General features: G+C 37.5%; 1 protein-coding gene across 4 annotated transcripts in view; it reads right to left on the bottom strand.

Annotated features, from left to right (window-relative positions):
• The window catches only part of tnr (tenascin R (restrictin, janusin)), a 252,997-nt gene that overhangs the window by 134,067 nt on the left and 103,404 nt on the right, over nucleotides 1–15,526 (bottom strand). The gene's annotated exons all lie outside the window — the stretch shown is intronic.

The raw sequence follows: 15,526 nt of genomic DNA, 5'->3' as shown, positions 1-15,526 counted from the left end.
AGACGTAGGTGGTATTAAGGGGGTGGGACATTATCATTCAACAGAGCAACCAGCCTGATCTCATGAACATTATATTACCATGGCAACATTTTTGCTAAATGCTGCAGTTACCCAGAGAAATGTCCAGCGGGGGGCGCCAAAAGTAAGTAAAATTGTTTTGTAATCAGACAAGGTTCTTAAATAATAGTTCACACAAAAATTTTAATTCTCTCATCATTTACTCACCCTCATGCCATCCCAGATGTGTATGACTTTCTTTCATCTGTTGAACACAAATGAAGATTTTTGGTCTCCTCTCCCATCAGCTCTTCATTAAAGATTGAATAATGTCCAACTGCTGATGATACTTTATTTGCATCTTCACAATAATTCAAGTCAGCTCCTATTGGGGGAGTTTGGTCCAATTTTGATTTCATAGGGTCTTTAAAACATATTTCAAGAATTGCATTACATGCCATAAATGCAAGGATCACACTCTAATTATAAGCAAATGTTTTGCAGTAAGAGTCAAAATGGTGAAGGAAAGCCTTTGACAATCAGCTGTCTTTTAATATACTGTCATAGAAAATCCCATATTATTCCCAGAAAGACTTAAACCATTGTTCAAAATCTTTTTTTCTAAAGCTGAAGAGACTGGCAGAAAAAAAAGTAAAAAGTAGTAGTTTCCCCTGCAATGATTTTTTGACCATTTAATGAGGCCATTTGGAGTTTCATGCAGGTCTGGTACTGAAATGTAATGATGACCACTTTAGCACAATGTCTGAGTGATTGAGTCCCATCTAACATAATTGGAATGTAATGGCTGGGTCACTGGCCTTCTCAACTACAGTGATCCAAACAGAGAAAATTCACACCTGGCACAACCAACCAAACAAACACACAGGCAAGCAATCAGAAATCCCTATTTCTCAAAACCCCTAATGTTTTGTAATGTTTTGTAATGTTTATTTTGCCTGTACATTTGCAGTAAGACCTGTTTGGAAAATGTCCCATAGCGCAGAACACTCAAACACACAATAAGGTTGAAAATAAATTTATTTAGAAGGAACTACAGTCCTCAAGCTTCTAGTAAAACAGAATCTAAAATAACTGAAACAATAAGAAAATTAACAAATACAACTGGAGCATACACCCTCGCCTCTAAATATTCAAGGACTCATCATTTTAAGCCCTCTCTGATTGTCTTGAATGATCAAACTTGGCACCAACAACTGACTTTTGATTGTTTCATTTTCTTGTTGATTAATAGGCTAAGGGTTTCATAGGTAATGTAAACAAGGCTGGTTGGAACATTTAGTTCCACCTAAGGTGAAAGTTCAAATATTACAAATATGTCAATGCCACTTGGATGTATTGGCTAGTCGGTAGCACTTTATTTTACAGTACATTTACGTACTATATAATTACAACAACTACAGTAATTACTAGGTACTAACCATAAACCTAACCCAAACCCTAACCTTAACCCATATTAAGTACATGTAGTTACCTAATATAACTCAGTACTTTCTTGGGTAAGTACACTCTAAGTATACTGAAAGTATGCGTACTGTAAAATACAAATGTGCAACCGGCTAGTCTTTCAATGCAAAAGGCAAAATGCACCACAGAAAATAGATGATTACAGTTCTTGCAGACACCTATGCATTTTTTTAAAAAATTGCAGAAAACAATGTATTAAAACATTTCCACCCTTTTTTCTTTGGTTGAGTTCACGTCTTCAACCCAAAAAGGACTCGACAGAAATACAAATAGTAAACTGTTTTCAATGGTACAGAATGATTAGAAGGCTAGAAGCAAAGAGATTATGTGTATTAGCGTGCTTACTGCTGATTTTTTATAAACATCCCCAGTGCTAATTCTATTGCATAAAAGCTCTCAAGGCTAAACCCTTTTCCCATCTACACTAGCGTGTTAGCTCAACCCGATTTAAACCCCAACAAAGTGAATCCAAGCCAGATTTCTAACTGCCGCCTATGCATCATGCTCACTAAGAGCTGAAAACGTAATGGCCACTTAGTTGACAGACCTCAATGAGATTATGAGAAAAGGTGGAGGAAGTCTGAGCAGAATCAAGGCTTTTCCCGAACAGACCGAGGCATAAAGTGGCTTAGCTCTGTAATAAGATCTGAAAGCGCTGATGCACATTAAATGCTCAACATCAGTCACAGGTAGTCAGGGAAGCACTGGGTTTACACTCAACTGTCATTGCCTATCAAGTCCTATGAAGGACATGGATATAAGTCAGTGCCTCAAGGCACAGAATGCGCAGTTGAGCACTAAAAGCAGGTACCTGTTCAATCTGTTATCGTAAGGCTACTTGGCAGACCTGAGAAAAATATGTAAGCATGCTACATTGTAAAGGTCCATTACTTATGACATTGGGAAGCCATTCGTAAGATTGAACTGCTGAAAAGTTGCACCTCTAACTGCACAGTAACAAGTCATTGAACGTCGATGGTATATCATAGACCTTGTTTCTGGATTGATATCTTTCATGTAAAGCCACTATTCAAATATGATTACTGAGCTAACGTTAAAGGTATTTATTATACAACTATGATTACTTTGCTATACTAAAAGCTGCAATTGGCTAAGAAGTGCATGCGTGCATGCGTGTGTGTGTTCTTTTTTATGTAGTTTATTCTTTCTTATGTAGTCTATCCTTACTGTAGTATGAACTGTCAATTTACCAGTCATATTTATACATTTATTCAGATACAGTGGCCTCAAGAATTCAGACATTTAAGACAATTAAGGGTTAATCACTTAGGGTTATTGCATTAGATATATCACAAAAATACAAATATAGAACAAACACATTTGTCAAGCAAAGCGTTTCACACAAAAAATCGTGTTAGTTTCAAATTATAAAGCAATATCAAAAAGCAAAGACTTAAACTATATGGAAACTTTCTGGTTGTCAAACATTATGGAACGTTTTTTTGGGAGATACTTTGACAACAGTTGGTTAAAACTAAAGTCATTGCAAAAATGGCTCAGAAATATAAAGGTACTTCTTAGAAAAACTCTAGCATCATTTGTTTGCAGATGCCACTTGGTTTGATGTTTTGTTATGTAACACAATGACATTCATAAACTTACATTGTGGCTTAAGTGTCCAAATACTTTTTGGGGACACTCGATGTCAAAGAAATTTGCAAGTTAGTTTTGGATTGTTACATGTCTTCAAATTAGCATACTGAGATAAACTAGTAACATGTAGAGATTTTTTAAAGCCAAAAAGTGCTGTTTTTCTAGTTGAATGCTGTGTGCTGTTTGTTAATCAGGAGCAAAATATAGGAAAAGATTATTTTCTATTCCAATGAAACAAATGTTATTACCACAAAGAGTCCACAGGCAGAAAATGCATCAAAACAATTGAAAATGAAGGCTGAGCAACTGCAGTATTTTCAAAATTCCTAATCTGTTCATTATTATTGAAGGCAGTGATGAAAGGCCAGCTTGAAATGTACTTTTTTCTCTCTCCTTTTTTTTTTTTTTTTCAGGACGTGCACCAGAAGAACAATGATAAGAGGTAATTAGCATTGTTTGTATGTCTTTGCCACGTGTTAATGACTTTGCTAATAAGGAGCAGCAAATGCCCCAGTGGCTGGTCAGAGATTGTTTTGTCAAGTATTTATACTCAAATATTTCTATGCAAACACCCTGGCCTGTTTTCTGGAATACACAGAATACACATTATAAAGATACACACACATATATCATTGTATTGATTTTAATACAGCATGTGTATATTTGTAGATCACAAGAATTTAGATCAGACTTAAATACATTACAAAATGTTAATATGCAAAGATAACTAAAGTAAGCCATTCATGGGTTGATTTCCCCAAAAAGAGAGAATCAAAACATTGCTCTGTTTGTGTTTGAGCATATCTGCCTGACAGCTACATTGGCTAACAATGGCATGAGCTTGAGATGGGATTTTCTTTTTGTCCAACCAGTGGAAGATGGGGGTGTTCAGGAAACCTGTTTGTCAACAGTTATTAATTATGCAATTCTGTTTGGTGAAGCCAGTTGCAGAGAAACTATGCACTGCACCTGTAAATACAATAATTTCACACCAGCTCATTACAATAGCTTGTTTATGTGAACAGCATATTGATGTGCTTGTATTATGTTCAAAACAAGCCAAATCTCTGATGATATCATTTAAGGAAAACACATAATTGGCTCAGGTTCTGCTCAAGTTATTGTGACATTAACTAAGTTTTCAAAGTGACTCATCTGTGGAGGAAAACAAACACACTTCCTGTAAAGCTACATTTTTCATTGGCATGCCATGCAAGCAGTGGCGATTTCTCAGGGCCAGCAAACCCTTCTCTGCTGGCCTAACATTCCAAATAAATAAATATTTTTCATCCTTTCATTCTCAGTCTATGTATTTTGAATCGCTTTCCACTCTAAAATTAATCTACAAACAAATAGAGAAAAACGAAAAGTTTATCCAGTCAGAATTTTTTCCTTGATGCTTACAAGCAAAGTGTGACAACTGTTTCACAAATCGCATGCCCGAAGACGAAGCAGCGGGTGAGTCTGAGCTCCAACCCCTCAGGCCTTCAGAATTTCTTCACAATCCCTCAACAGTGCAAATGAATAGGCATCTAAAGTAAAATTGTCAGATTCATCAGCCAATCAGACTGATTTATTTTTTTCTTGGTGGGTGTGATCTTTAGGATATGTCCCAGTCGAGGCCTTCTAGCTGGCTTTGAGTGACGCAATCATGCTTTAAGTGATGTACATAATTCAAGAATGAAAGATCAAGCTGTCTGACGAGTCGGCTGTCATCACCATTGAGAAAGAGATCCTTATGGATTTAAGAACACGAGATGTTCTGCATGACAGTGCGATTGCTTAATTTATTAAACAGGAAAGGAGGACTGATTTTCACCTCAAGTAAATTGGAAAGTGCTTTTTGCATTGTTATAGCAACATCAGCAGTTTTCTAAGTGTAAATTAGGCTGCTTGAACATTCAGTGTCAGTTTTGAAAAGTAGTGCTTCGTTCCATTCAACTCAGAAAGTCAGATTTTACAAATTCGTACTAGGAAAAGTGCAATGGAATGCATCTTGAAGACAGAATTACAACTTGTAGGCTTGTGCAGAAATTCTCAACTCTGATTTCGCCGAGATGCAGGGGCATGATGTCACACAAACATGTCGACACTTAGGGAGATATACAAAGTGATAAACATTCACTTTATTAAGTAATATCGATAAATGAGTTTGTTTACACATTACATGATATTAAAGCTTGTTTAACAAACGCCTGCAGAAATAGGTGTATAAAACATTATAATCTCTTTTGATAATTGTACACCTGAAGCACAAATGCTAGTGCTGCAGCATTGTTTATCAGTTGGGTTGCTAGGAGACATCTCTAATTAGAGTCTAACTCCTGCTAAGCTAACAGGAGCATTGCAGTTCTGAATATCGGGGAATGGAATGCATTTACGGTTGGAGATATCAAGTAGGAATATCCCACATCCAACTTGAATGGAACACAGCATAACCATGTACCCTGACGAAACGATTTGTATTGCAAGCAACATTTAAATCACAAATATTATTAGATAGATTTTTCCAGGTATTATAGACCGCCTTGGTAGATTCATCTGAAAAATAATGATTTTTGAATGTCTGTTCGGGAGACTTTCATTTCACAAAACAGTCATGCTGCAGTTAAAATTAGGCTTGCTTGAGCATTTTTTTTCCGATTAACATTTTTTATTGATTCAACCATTAAATATATACATAGCAGAACACACATATACAGAATCAATATACAACCCCCACTACCCCCCCCCCCCCCAGTCCCCCACCCGACCCCCAACAACACCCCAGTGGTCACACAACCATAGACACACAACAAAAATAAATAAATAAATTAATAAAAAAATTAAACTAAAATAAATAAAGCAATTACACTCATAAAACCCCTACACCTTTCTCTCCACTGTCCCTCCCCGAGAGCCCTCCAAAAAAGACAGATATCTGCCCCACTTCTTCGCAAACATGTCCAGACTCCCCAGACTTCTGGATACCCCCTCCTCAAGAGCTGCCACTCTGGCCATCTCTGAACACCACTCCTGAAAAGGGGGCGCTCCAGCCGACTTCCATCTCCTCAAAGTGATCTGTCTGGCAATCATAACACTAGATAGGACCCAGATTTTCACGTGCTTATTCTCCAAATTAATAACTGCCCCATCTCCCAAGATACAGAGTCTGGGGCAAAATAAAATTTGAGAGGCCAAAATCTCGCACATGAAACTCTGAATCCTCATCAAAAATTCCTGCATCTTAAAACATCCCCAAAAGACATGGGTTGTGTCTCCATCTTCTAATTGACATCGCCAGCAGGTGGGTGTGTCTTTAAGACCAAGCCTATGCAATCTAGAAGGGGTCCAATAGACTCTATGTAAAATCTTAAATTGGATGAGGCGAACCCTTGCGTCTCTGAATGCAGATTTGACATTTTTTAGAATCTCAGCCCACTCTCCCTCCTCCAGTACCAAATTTAGATCTTTCTCCCATAATCTCTTAAGAGAAGTTGAAGTTCCGTCTCCCAGAATCTGAATTAGTAGGGAGTAATACACTGATGCCTCATGACCTTTTCCAAAAGCAGTAATCACCTCTTCCAGAGTGTCTGCCGCTTTAGGAGGGTGTAAACCACTCCCAAAAACAGTACAGAGCAGGTGGTGCAGCTGTAAATACTTACAGAACTGAGATCTAGGAATCCCAAAAAGTTGAACCAAATTTTGAAAGGATCTCAGCACTCCATTCTCATACAGGTCACCGAGTGTAGTAACCCCCCTCCCAATCCACTCTGACCAGCAAAAAGGGGACTTGTTGATGCAGAGTTTGGGGTTCAGCCATATGCTCGAAGCAACATTTAAAAAAATGTCAGAATTAAACATTCTGGACACTTTAGTCCATACCGAGTTCAAGTGCGAGATAACGGGATGTAACTTAGCTTCTCCGATTAATTTGATAGAAAGGCTCTGCAGTGGTGAAATAGGGGCAAGAACTTCCTGTTCTATACAGAACCAGGGAGGGGCTCTCTCAGGTGGAAGCGACCAATGAGCCAAATGTCTGAGACCGAATGCATAATAATAAAATAAAATCTTGGGTTGGCCTAGCCCACCTTTGTCAATCGGCCTGTGTAACTTATTGAAATGTAATTTGGAACACTTACCATTCCAAATGAAAGACTTTGCTATGCTATCAAATTGCTTACAATAAGAGAGGGGGACATCTACAGGGAGAGACTGCAGTAAGTAATTGAATTTTGGAATACAATTCATTTTAATAACATTAACCTTCCCAATCATAGATAAATGTAATGAAGCCCACCTGCCCACCTGCCTGTTTTATTAAGGGGTCAAAATTAACTGTAACTAAATCACACAAATTTGCTGGAAATAAAATACCCAAATACTTAATGCCCTGTTTGGGCCACTGGAAAGCACCCGGCTGGAAAGCCGTTTCTGGGCAGTATGCTATCAGAGCCAAAGCTTCGGATTTTGACCAATTGACTCTATATCCTGAAAACTTAGAAAAGGAATTAATAATTCTGTGGAGGCATGGCATAGATCTACTGGGGTCAGAGACAAATAATAAAATATCATCTGCATAAAGCAAAAGCTTATGTGCCATACCTCCTGCCACCACCCCTGGAAAATCATCCTCCTTTCTTATCGCGGTTGCTAATGGTTCCAGGGCAAGACAGAACAATAATGGGGAAAGAGGGCAACCCTGCCGGGTGCTGCTATCCAAAGTAAAATAATCTGAAATTAGTCCATTTGTTTGTACCGCCGCTACTGGGTGTCTATAAAGTATCTTAATCCATTCAATAAACGTACTCCCGAACCTGTACATTTCCAAAACCTTAAAAAGATAATCCCATTCTACCATATCAAACGTCTTTTCAGCGTCAAGTGAGATGGCAGTGACCGGAGATTGTTCATTCGCTACTGACCACATGATATTGATGAGACACCTAATGTTATCAGAAGAGCTACGGCCCCGAATAAACCCCACCTGATCTATATGTATAAGAGATGTCATAAGTTTACTTAATCGATTAGCCAAAATGTTTGACAAAATTTTTACATCTAACTGGATCAGGGAAATTGGATGGTAACTTTTACACTCGCTTGGGTCTTTGTCCTTTTTAAGAATCAGACTGATCCGGGCTTGTGTCATGGTTGGCGGAAGCTTTCCATTCTTTAATGATTCAGTATAAATTTCTAACAAAAATGGAGCCAGTTCTGTAGCATAAGATTTGAAAAACTCAGCAGCAAAGCCATCAGGCCCTGGAGCCTTGCCTGTAGGTAAGGCCTTAAGAACCTCGCCAAGCTCCTCCAAGGTTATCTCAGAATCAAGATAATTTTTTTGCTCAGTGGTCAGTTTAGGGAGATCTAATGGTTCCACAAAGTTTCTAATATCTTCATCAGTAGACGAAGACGTAGAACTATAAAGATCAAGATAGAATTCTCTAAAAGCAATATTAATATCAATGGCCGAGGTAAATATTTTACCACCAGCAGATTTCACTGAGGGAATGGTAGAAAAAGACTCTCTCTGCTTTATACATCTAGCCAAAAGATTTCCTGCTTTGTCCCCCGACTCAAAGTATGACTGTCTTTCCCTGAATAACCAAAACTCCACTTTCCGTGACAAAATAGTATTATATCTGTATTTCAATCGAGTCAGTTCTCTGAGGCCATCGGATGACAAATGGCGCTTCAGCTCTGCTTCTGCATTTTTTATATTTTTTAATGAATGAGGCATACTGTATGATCCGACCCCTAAGAACTGCCTTAAGTGCCTCCCAAGCCACGCCCACAGTGGATACTGAGGACCAGTTGGTCTCCATAAAAACACTGATTTCAGCCTTTAGCATTTGTTGGAAATCAGGATTTTGCAAAAGGGATACATTAAGGCGTCAACTATATGATTTCTTTTTCTCTATATGTGGCATCACCTCTAAACTCACCAGGGCATGATCTGAGACTAAGATGTTTCCAATTGAGCAATCAACAACAGATGAAATGAGGGATTTGGATATATATATATAAAAAAATCTATTCTAGAATAAATTTTATGGACTGATGAAAAAAATGTATAGTCCCTACCAGATGGGTTCAAAAGTCTCCAAATATCTGTAAGACCAAGAGCCCCCACGACAACTTTGCCATCGGATTGCTCAATTTTGCCTCACAAATTTGTGAAGCAAAATTACATAACACAAAATACTTTGTAAAATAACCCCCAGCCAAAAGGAAGAATGAACACAGAACATGTAGATTAATTCACAGAATTGTTTTAAAGGTGTGATCCTCCACAAAACAAATTTCAGCAGATATAAAACCATTCAGTTTCACAGATAGACAAACAAATGTTCAGTGAGCCAGCTGTTATGAGTTCAGCGGATGACGTAATCATTCCAGTGTCCCATAAATGGCACAAGTTCCAGCCGCAAGGCGGCGCCAACACAAAAAGAAATAAAACCGACATCCCGGTTCCCCGAATGGTCAAGTCAATTCACTCGGAGGCCGTATAAAATGATATACCATGACGTACACAATCCGTCAACTTTATAAAAGACATCCTTTGTGTGAGCATGTAGATATTTTGCGGTCATCCGTAGTGTCCACTCTCAAACTGGCCGGGAATTTCAATGCAAACGTAATCTTTCATCAATGCAAAAACTTCTTTAAGGAAAGTGTTATTCACAAAACAAACTCCAGCCGCTAGGTGGAGCCAACGCAAAAAGAAACCAAAATGACGCCCAGCTTCCTCAAAAGCCAGAGTACGTACAGCGAGCCAGACCCACTCATATGAGAAACATCTAATGGTTTATTCACCCATTGATTCAATAAAAGACATTGCCTGATTTGGACATGTAATTACTTTGCGACTGTTTTTCGTTTCTATTCTCAGTTTGGCCAGAAACATTAGAGCAAACGAGATCTTTCGCCGATGTAAGAGTTTCTTGCATTCCTTGAACCAATCGCGTTTCTCTCTTGTCGAACTTGCAAAGTCCGGGAACAAGAAAATGTTATGATTCCTCCAAGAAAGCTTCCCTTTGCTCCTCGCCTGGCGCAACACGAGATCTTTATCGGATGACCTCAGAAATCTGGCCAGAATCGATTGGGGCCTGTCTCCCTCAGCAGATCTCCGAGCAGGGACTCTGTGAGCTCGCTCGATTTCCAGCTTGTGGCCTGTTATGTCGAGCAGACTCGGGAAAAGCTCGTCTAGGAATTTCAGCATATCTCTGCCCTCCTCATGCTCAGAAATTCCAACAATTCTGACGTTATTCCTGCGGTTTCTATTCTCAAGCTCTTCAAGCTTTTCAAAAATACGTTCCAGATCAACTTTGGTCACGGGCGGATTAGCGGTTAATTCCCTCTCCGAAGACTCCAAATAATCGATTCGTTTCTCAGCATCCGACTCTCCTGTGACTAACTCAGAGAATTTTATTTCCATCGCCGTAATCGATCGACGTATTACAGCGAGATCCTCCAAGTCAGCAAGAACCTTCGTCAACATCACCGACATGTTGGACAACTGATGCTGGATCTCCTCTCCCGCCACGCCATCCAAATCGAGTCTCCGGTCTGTAGGTCTGTCGGGGCTTTCATCCTGAACATGTAAGTGTCTTTTAATGTCTCCAGAGTCCGATGATTTTGACTTCTTTGTCATGTTTTAAATCAAAGAGCAAATGTGTAACTGGGTGTATCGAATTTCACCAAATTATAACATGAAAATAATTAAAAATTAAGCAAAGTGTGCAGAGCTCGTCGCTCACACGTCTGCTTCTTGCATGGCATCACATGACCCCCGGCTTGCTTGAGCATTAAGTGTCGTTTCAAGTTCTGGTTTTCATGCATGGACGTGTTTTTAAAATGTCAATTGTTATTACTAGTTAGCTGCAACATAATGTATGATGCCCAAAGGCATAGGGTGTCTTATTCATTGTGAAACTGTGTTTTCTTAATGGCATAAATCACAGGTACTAGTACTAGAATCACACCTAGACTTTAAACGCACGGCCCGCCACTGCATGCAGGAGATAACTGGCTTTCATGGATTAAAACTTTAAATATTACATTTCATCCCAAATCATGTATACAGACAAGGATCAAACCCAAAGATGGAGCTTGCCTTTCGGTGTGTGTTCAGTAAGTCAGAAAACATTGGCTAGAATCAAGCTCTGTGAAATTAGGAGGTGGAAATTGGTGAAAAATGGATGTAAATTGTTCATGTCATTTATTATTTAGCTAAAACTAACTTCCAAAATAATAATACAAAATATATAACTGTATTTCAATGCCTTGTCTGCTTAGTTCGCCATTATGTGATAAATGAATGACACACATGAATTAATGATCTAAATTATATTAATAATACTTATGGGACAGCACATGAATGAGTAATATGAATGATAGAACTAAACCTCTCAAGCTGTATATGTGAACTCACTTTCCATCAAAGAAATCATATTATCTCTTGGCATGTTTAAAGCTGAAGTGTGTAATTTCTTCGCCATTAGTGGCACTAAATGGAACTGAAAAAGAATCACTGTTTTCTGTTTCCAGAAAACTCCCCTGTCTTCCAATGTTGCTGGGTCTCACTGGATGGGCCGCATCAAACATACGAAGGAATGTTTTAATAGTGCCACTGAGCCACAGTGTTACACTTTTAAGTTAAATCAACCTTCAAATAACTTACTTATAGTTAACTCTGATTATTAAGCAGTGATACTATTAATAATTTCAGCACTGAGAAAACTACACACATCAGCTTATAACATATGAACAAGAGGAGGCAGAACAAAGAAAATACTGTACATTGTCCGCCTCAAAATACAGTGTTGATTCCGTCCATATGGGACTGCTGTGACTCCCTTTGCTGTGTCAGTGAGACTGAGTTCTTTTGAACTGATAGCACTTTTCAAGTATACATCGGTATCAGCAATTCTCGGTTGCTGAGGAACAATGCAATGACAATAATAGGCACCTTGTGTTTGCTGTTGTGCTTTGGCACTTAGGTCAATAGTAGAGGAGATGGTTTATTCAGACAGCTTGTGTCCCTCCCACATCCCTACTGAACTATGCTTTTCAGCTCTATCTGCAGTAAGATATAAATGGGCAGTCATTTGACATTATGGATTATTGTGTGCCATCTGACAGAAAATCAGTCAACTCATTTCAATTTGTCTGTAATGCAAAAAAGTGTGAAAAAAGAAAGAATCTCTGTTCCAAAACGTAGTGATGACCCTCGCTGCCTATAGCCTACATGGGCAGCTGCCCTTTATGGCAGCATCCTAACTGAAATGGAGCCTCATAAATGACTGATTTGGAATGATCTACATGGGTAGCAACTCAAAAAACTCCTTACACAAAGTGCACAGGAGATGCACAGAGATTTGGGGATAAATTCTTGGGGATTAATTCAATATTTTAAACTATAATTATTGATACTTTTCATCACTGAATGAATTATAAGGCTGTCAATGGATTAAAAATGTTCATAAAATTAATGATGTGCTGATTAGACAGTCTAATTAATCACAATTAATTCAATTTCTTTGCTGAGAAAGGCTGCAAAATAATAAAAAAAATAATAATAATTCAATATATAATGATTAAATAAATAAATATAATTAAAGTATTTTAAATAATTAGCAATATAATATAATAAATCAGATAACTAAAATACATTACATTATTGTGACAGACAAGCAAATCATTGATTAGATAATACAAAAAGAGGCTTTAGAAAGCAATATATTGTTTGATTTATTTCCATATCATGAAACATAAGCTTAACTTTGGCCAACGGTCCAAATCAATCCATTTTGCGTTGGGATTTGTCAATCTGTCCAAGGTAGACTTATGACTATTGACTGAGACTTGTAAAAACATGAAGGTAGTATTTCAAGCTTGAATTGCTCTGATGGTAGGAAAATACCTTGTTATATTCGGGGGCATGATTAATTGTGTTATATTTTCTAACACAATATTTTAATATAATTAATTGCAGTTCTCTTGCTTTATATTTCATCCTACCATATTTTGTCCTTCCTTAGAATTTGGCCAAAGTAAGGTGTCAGGAGGAAACAGGGCCGTAACCATCACAGAAAGGGGGGCGAACCATAACAAACATATAATTATTGTTCACGATTTTTATTTATTTATTATTTATTTTCAAAGACAGATACCAAAACTTTTATATTTAGTCTCCATAGCCTTGAATATTTGGTTACATCCTTGGCAAGCATAATAATTATGTTGCCTACCTTATGGTACTGCTAGCACGCTTATGATGACTTGAAGGAAAGTTCACCCAAAAATGACAATTGTGTTATTATTTATTCACTGTCGTTCCAAACCTGTCTGATTTCCTTTCTTGCATAAAACACAAAAGGTAATATTTTAATAAGTGACTCCAGCCTTTCAAGCTTGAAAAAAACAAAAAAAACAAACAAAAATAAAATCAACAACCAAAAAACCCACCATTTAACCACTGTAAAAGCATGCACCATATTTCAAGTCTGAAGTGATAATGTCACTTTGTGCAATGAACAGAACTAAATTTAAGTCAAGACAAGTCATTTTTTTTCTTTTTTTTTTTTTTGTATAGCGCTTTTCACAACACACATCGTTTCAAAGCAGCTTTAAGAAAATTATGCTTTAAAAGTAAAAGTAAAAATGAAGCTGTAATACAGTAATGTCTTAAAGTCATCATTATGCAGTTTGATAAAAATGTGTGTACATTGTGTCTTAAAATAAATAATTAATTAAATAAGTCGATAATAATTGTATTTAGATCTCCAGTGAACAAGCTGAAGGCGACCCCATAAAATGTGAGAAAAATAACCTTGAGAGAAACCAGGGTCACTGTGGGGGTCAGTTCCCCTCTGGCTAAACAGCATGAATATAATTCTAATATTAGTTATTTATGTGTGGTACAAGTCATGGTTTAAAATTATTAAACTAAGTAAGTGTTAAGGGTCAGTGTTTAAACAAAGATTTTGTATGAACTGTAAGATTAATGACTAATGTCTTTGAAGCCATCCTGGATTAACTGCAGAATTTCACATAGATGCATTGTTCTTTGTTAAATGGCTGATGAAGGCTTTTGTTGGCAATTAATTGATAGTCTGTGTATTCCATTTGAAGAGTGTAGTCCATCATTAGACCAAGGTGATTTAAGTCATTATTCACTCTCAAATCAAATCATAATAATAAAGTAAAGGGTTTCAAACAGCACAAGTAAATCATGACAGAATTGGCATTTTTGGGTGAACGATTCCTTTAAATAGTTGCTTAAAATTCTCACTAGGTTTTGGAACAGAGCAAAGGACTGAAAGGCTCTGCGTGTGCATGTTTGCGACGAAATTAAAAATAATTAGAGAAACCTTGTGAGCATACAGTATGAGCAGTGTTTATGTTTTTCCCCTTGCCATCCCAGCAGGCCTGCATCATCTTGGCACTTCATTAATATCAAAGTAAATGAGTTAGTGGCAGATATGTAAGCTCCTGTAAGAGGCATGCCAAGTGCAGCTGAAGATGCTGAGTGCATCTGGATTGATGGCAAGATCGGCCGGCCTGCTGGCTTCACCTGCTCTTCCTGAACCCAGCATCTCTGCCTTACGCTGCCGTAGAGCCCACAACCATCAGCAGAATCTATCATCTGGACAGAATTGCTGAATAGCTATTACGTCTCTGCAGTTGCCATAAAACCAGGCAATTAAATGCTATTGGCCTATTCTATTCAGTCTTAAACCAGCAAGCTCTGGTCAGAAGCAGCCAGTGGAAATGGGAAATTAAATACTGTGACAGTTACTGTGAGATTGCACCTGATGAGTTAGATCTATTTTACCTGGGCTGTGGAATAACTTTCTCATCTTCAAAGAAAATCACCATTCTACACGGATTACTTTTTTTGATAATCACAGAATAAATATTGCCTTGTATTTTTGCAAGTGTTACAAGGTTTAGTCTCTATCATGGATATAAAGATAGTAGGTAATCATAAAACTATACTTGGAGCTCCTATTTGGGATTGATGACACAGAAGCCACATATGTCTTCCTTGTGCTTAATTATCTAAGACATGTTGATTGAAGCAACACATTTTCAGATGCAATGCTTTTTATCCCACTGACTTTGCACATGGGGTAAGCTGAAAAAAATACTCCTTGCAAAAGTAAGATTTATACAAATGGCTTAAATTATATCAATTTGCTTAACTTTGCCAAGTATAAAATTTGTTCAATTAATGTCAAAGCTTGTGTATTGTAGTTGCTTTTTCATTTACCAAACTGTATTGTTTACATTTTTTACATGTTGTTTAGTTTTTTGTTTTGTTAAGGTTTTTATACAGTAACTTTTACAACTGTTTACAAAGTTTTACATTACAAATGACCTATAATTAATACTTCACATTTATTCTGAATTCTGAATATGCACACCATTTACAGATTACTCTTTA

The sequence above is a fragment of the Myxocyprinus asiaticus genome, chromosome 5 (genome assembly GCF_019703515.2).
Source record: "Myxocyprinus asiaticus isolate MX2 ecotype Aquarium Trade chromosome 5, UBuf_Myxa_2, whole genome shotgun sequence".
Lineage (NCBI taxonomy): Eukaryota > Metazoa > Chordata > Actinopteri > Cypriniformes > Catostomidae > Myxocyprinus > Myxocyprinus asiaticus.
The sequence above is the reverse complement of the archived record's forward strand: the minus strand, read 5'-3'. Positions and strand labels throughout refer to the sequence as shown.